Here is a 6138-nt window from a genome sequence, read left to right as displayed (position 1 = left end):
TGCTCTCCCAATTTTTGTTACAAGGGAAAAATAAAGGCAATTTTCGATTTTCATATGTCGCGATGTTAACCTTTTCACCGTGTCCAAAACAAATATCATCATCATCATCATCATCATCAGCCTGGTTACGCCCACTGCAGGGCAAAGGCCTCTCCCATACTTCTCCAACAACCCCGGTCATGTACTAATTGCGGCCATGCCGTCCCTGCAAACTTCTTAATCTCATCCGCCCACCTAACTTTCTGCCGCCCCCTGCTACGCTTCCCTTCCCTTGGGATCCAGTCCGTAACCCTTAATGACCATCGGTTATCTTCCCTCCTCATTACATGTCCTGCCCATGCCCATTTCTTTTTCTTGATTTCAACTAAGATGTCATTAACTCGCGTTTGTTCCCTCAACCAATCTGCTCTTTTCTTATCCCTTAACGTTACACCTATCATTCTTCTTTCCATAGCTCGTTGCGTCGTCCTCAATTTGAGTAGAACCCTTTTCGTAAGCCTCCAGGTTTCTGCCCCGTAGGTGAGTACTGGTAAGACACAGCTATTATACACTTTTCTCTTGAGGGATAATGGCAACCTGCTGTTCATGATCTGAGAATGCCTGCCAAACGCACCCCAGCCCATTCTTATTCTTCTGATTATTTCCGTCTCATGATCCGGATCCGCCGTCACTACCTGCCCTAAGTAGATGTATTCCCTTACGACTTCCAGTGCCTCGCTGCCTATTGTAAATTGCTGTTCTCTTCCGAGACTGTTAAACATTACTTTAGTTTTCTGCAGATTAATTTTTAGACCCACTCTTCTGCTTTGCCTCTCCAGGTCAGTGAGCATGCATTGCAATTGGTCCCCTGAATTACTAAGCAAGGCAATATCATCAGCGAATCGCAAGTTACTAAGGTATTCTCCATTAATTTTTATCCCCAATTCTTCCCAATCCAGGTCTCTGAATACCTCCTGTAAACACGCTGTGAATAGCATTGGAGAGATCGTATCTCCCTGCCTGACGCCTTTCTTTATTGGGATTTTGTTGCTTTCTTTATGGAGGACTACGGTGGCTGTGGAGCCGCTATAGATATTTTTCAGTATTTTTATATACGGCTCGTCTACACCCTGATTCCTTAATGCCTCCATGACTGCTGAGGTTTCGACAGAATCAAACGCTTTCTCATAATCAATGAAAGCTATATATAAGGGTTGGTTATATTCCGCACATTTCTCTATCACCTGATTGATAGTGTGAATATGATCTATTGTTGAGTAGCCTTTACGGAATCCTGCCTGGTCCTTTGCTTGACAGAAGTCTAAGGTGTTCCTGATTCTATTTGCGATTACCTTAGTAAATATTTTGTAGGCAACGGACAGTAAGCTGATCGGTCTATAATTTTTCAAGTCTTTGGCGTCCCCTTTCTTATGGATTAGGATTATGTTAGCGTTCTTCCAAGATTCCGGTACGCTCGACGTCATGAGGCATTGCGTATACAGGGTGGCCAGTTTCTCAGCAATACCACTCAGCAATAAAAGCTAAGAGTAGAGCAGACGCCTAATAGTTTGCGTTCTATTTTTTTTGCGCAGGTTCAGTTCACTCAATCTACGTGCCTGTAATGCCCACAGTGGGCAAGAACAAACAGATTGCCACAAATGAAAATTGCATCTGCAGCAAAAAATATGTGTGCAGGAACAAACGTAAGAGATTGTCCTCATTTATCATAAGATGGTTCCTTGTGCTTTAGTTTCACATGGAAGCAGTATTACAAGCCAGCCTAGCAAAAAGTCAATATGAAGTGCGACACAAACAAAAGTATTGCTGTCATTTGCATCTACAGCTTCTAGACCATTCATGACAGGAGCTTCTGAGCAAACATTCTGGCAATGTAATTCTTGTCCACGACCTCCAGGGCAAGGTCAGCATAGAGGGTAAAAACTTAGTCACAGTCGTCTTGAACAACTTCTCGCGATCACTGGGGCCTCAATAATTAAGACTTAATGCTGTCGCAGCACTTGAGCAACATTTTTGTCAATATCACACGCCAAAGCTTATGATGCCACATTGATAGCAAAATGGCATCTAACAGCAAGAATAATTAGAAATCTAAGCTTTCAAATCCGGTACACAGTCGACGGCGACTCCATTACATGTTGAAACCCAAGCACATTAACCTTGCGACTTGTTGACAATGTGCAAAACAAGAACATTAACTGATAAATTTCTCGTTCTTTTTTTTTGCATGTGGCACACGACTTGGGCTCTCGGCCAATGCAGCAAGTTCTTTGTATAAATGCAAGCCACTGAAATTCTACAGCAAAGTGAGGGGCTCTTGAATGCAAAACATCAAATTTGCTATGACAGGCTAATGTGTACTTTTACTGCGAGGGATATGCCCGTGCTTTACTTCACAGACAGCAGTCACTGCTTTATTCCTATATCCTTTATCCCAAGCCACTGTTTTAGTAAGGCAAACAGGTTTTGTCACATTTTAAGACTTCCAGAAGTGCATACACTGCCATTGCGATTTTTCTGCATAGGTGCTTCGACATGACTCGTAGGTGCTTCGACAGAGAGAGCGCTGCAAGCCTGGATTGAAATACGAAGGGGCACAGAAACTATACAAGAGACTATGGCGTAAATTATGCAGAATGAAGTCCCCACTGCTCTCTCAGTTCAAACATTGCTAGTGTTGATGCACACCAAGAGAGTTCATATGATTAACTACTCCAGGCATGAATACTTTCAGCTAGCTATACACATTTCTTAAACTCGCCATTTCACTACAAAGGATTCCCTTAGAAGATCAGTAGTCACGCCCTGTAGGCCTTGTAGATCTACAGGTGGAATCAAAACTTCTCTACAGAGTTCCCAACATCACAGACGTAGGATGAGCTGCCTACAGTGAAGAATACACACTGTGCCTGCAAGTCATCACTGCTGTACAGGCAGTTATTGCCCCGAAATCTCCGCGCGGCATACTTTGGTGCGCGTGTGGTTTTCTCCGGCCGAGTGAATTTTTGCCTGGCAGAGTTTTGGCCGCCTTCTGGCTAGCAGGCGACAAAAAGAAACAATGGTCGCTCACTGCCATCACTGTGAAGACTTGACGCATTACACCGTGTTAGCTTGAGCGCGACCTCTCCGGAAAGTCTTGTCTCGCCGCTGTGAAATAGAGCACTATGCGTATGGTTCTCGGTGGACCAAGCATCTCACGTTTTCTTCGATATTCATTCGGCAGCCACATTAGGTGCCCAAAGCAGGCATTGGAGTGTACCAACATACTCTCCTTTGCGTTTTTTTTTTTCATTTCGGTGCAGTCTTGCAGTCTTGCGGCGCAGCGTATTGTCGCATGGTGACACTTTGTTACCTCTTTTCCGGAAAGTAATCGGTCACCGTACGCTTCAGTTGCCGGATAATATTATTGTATTATCGTGATAGCAATTATATGAAGACTTCAGGCGCATTCCTGCTGTCGCCGTCACCCTCATGTTTCGTATGAAGTCTCAGGGCAATAACGTCGTGACCGCGCGCCGCATGCTCCATGTGCGGGTGAAAGAGCAGGGGGGGTGCAGTGGGTGAGCCGACAATGGTGGCTCAGTCTTACGTGCGCAAAGGTGAAAAGCATGGATGGAGTGGATGGAATGGGGGCGGGATCTAGGATTCTGTGAATCTGTGATTGCACTGCATGTTTATTTTCCTTGTTTGCCGCATTATATACAGTGACTTTTCCTTAGATACGTAAATTTATTGGCGACTAATACGTATATTTAAATATATTGTTGCGAGGTTTTGTGCATACGTGAAGTGAACTTTCTTTCCATTGATACTTTTTTGCCCTTTATCAAGCATTTGTATATTCCATTGTATCTTCGCATTTCTAATGAACGGGGGCGAGTTAAATGAAAGTGAGCCTACCCACGCTGCACAATGGCTCGGTTCATTATCTGCGAGGCATGCGCGTAGCACACAGGCATCTTTCATTTACAAAAGTGGCACGCAGATGTCAGAGTAAATGTTCTTTATAGCTCTCATACACTGGATTGAACATGGTTGCGTGACGTAATGGACATTTCAGAAGTTAAGCAGCGGGGTGCCGTGAATGTTTTGACAGCTGAAGGTGCTTCCCAAAAGTAAATAATTCGCCGTATGGCTGCCGTGTACGTTGAACATTGTATTTCATTGGCCACTGTGAATCAATGGAGCAAACGATTGAAAAAGGGCGTGAAAGTTGCAAAGACGATCAAAGACCGGGCCAAAGCTATCGTGCAATCACCCCCAACACAAGTGCGAAAGTTGATGAGCTGATGCGACAAGAACGGAGGATAAACATTGGTGAACTGACAGAGCGTGTGAACATCAGTCGCGGTTCGGTTCACACCATAATTCGTGAACATCTCGGTCATCGGCTCTTGTGTGCGCAATGGATGCCCAAGATTTTTCACCACCGCCAGAAGAAGGTTCTGCGCTGCCTTGACTCATCTGATCCGGTATCACAATGAGAGTGACGACTTCTTGTCTGCAATTGTTATTGGGAACGAACCATGGTGCCGGAGAGACTATCAATCGTTTCCGATATCGCGAAACGCCAGATCGGCTGCGTTTCGCAATAAAGAACAAACGACGTGGAAAATTGATGAATGGGGCCATCTAGTTCCACGGCCTGGCTATGGTGTTGGGCTGCTGAGAACGAGGTCGCGGAATAGAATCCCGGCCACGGCGGCCGCATTTCTATGGGGGCAAAATGCGAAAACACCCGTTTACTTAGATTTAGGTACCTGATAAAGAACCCAGGCGGTTGAATTTTCCGGACTCCCCCACTATGGCGTTCCTCATAATCAAAAATTTGTTTTGACACATAAAACACCATAATCTAATTTTCTATTTTTTTCACAATGCCCGTCCGCACATCGGTGATGTGGTTAATGCAAAAATTGGAGGACGCTTAAGCTTCTCCTTCAAGAGTGGGACGTGATAGCGCTGTCGCACCTCGTTCGTACCGCCTACTCAAACGCGCTACGCGAGCCAAACGTCGCGATCGGCAGAGATAGCCGGGCCCCGACGCGCCATGAACGCGGACGCGGTCATGGGGCGAGTGGCGCGCCGCGTGTCGGGGCAGCGCCGTACATTGCGAGGAGGGGGTCTTCTGTGTTTGCCGCAAGATGGCTCTGCGTGTGCGCAGAGCGCAGAAGTTTAGCGGAAACGTACTTCGCTACTCGTGAAACTGCCACTTCTGTAAGTTCATCATCATCATCATCATCATCAGCCTGGTTACGCCTACTGCAGGGCAAAGGCCTCTCCCATATTTCTCCAACAACCCCGGTCATGTACTAATTGTGGCCATGCCATCCCTGCAAACTTCTAAATCTCATCCGCCCACCTAACTTTCTGGCGCCCCCTGCCACGCTTCCCTTCCCTTGGAATCCAGTCCGTAACCCTTAATGACCATCGGTTATCTTCCGTCCTCATTACATGTCCTGCCCATGCCCATTTCTTTTTCTTGATTTTAACTAAGATGTCATTACCTCGCGTTTGTTCCCAACCAATCTGCTCTTTTCTTATCCCTTAACGTTACACCTATCATTCTTCTTTCCATAGCTCGTTGAGTCGTCCTCAATTTGAGTAGAACCCTTTTCGTAAGCCTCCAGGTTTCTGCCCCGTAGATGAGTACTGGTAATACACAGCTATTATACACTTTCTCTTGAGGGATAATGGCAACCTGCTATTCATGATCTGAGAATGCCGACCAAACGCACCCAAGCCCATTATTATCCTACTAATTTTTTCCGTCTCATGATCCGGGTCCGCAGTGACTACCTGCCCTAAGTAGATGTATTCCCTTACGACTTCCAGTGCCTCGCTGCCTATTGTAAATTGCTGTTCTCTTCCGAGACTGTTAAACATTACTTTAGTTTTCTGTAGATTAATTTTTAGACCCACTCTTCGTTTTGCCTCTCCAGGTCAGTGAGCATGCATTGCAGTTGGTCCCCTGATTACTAAGCAAGGCAATATCATCAGCGAATCGCAAGTTACTAAGGTATTCTCCATTAACTTTTATCCCCATTTCTTCCCAATCCAGGTCTCTCATACCTCCTGCATACACGCTGTGAACAGCATTGGAGATATCGTATCTCCCTGTCTGACGCCTTTCTTTATTGG

The sequence above is a fragment of the Dermacentor andersoni genome, chromosome 5 (genome assembly GCF_023375885.2).
Source record: "Dermacentor andersoni chromosome 5, qqDerAnde1_hic_scaffold, whole genome shotgun sequence".
In the NCBI taxonomy this organism is placed as follows: Eukaryota; Metazoa; Arthropoda; class Arachnida; order Ixodida; family Ixodidae; genus Dermacentor; species Dermacentor andersoni.
The sequence above is the reverse complement of the archived record's forward strand: the minus strand, read 5'-3'. Positions refer to the sequence as shown.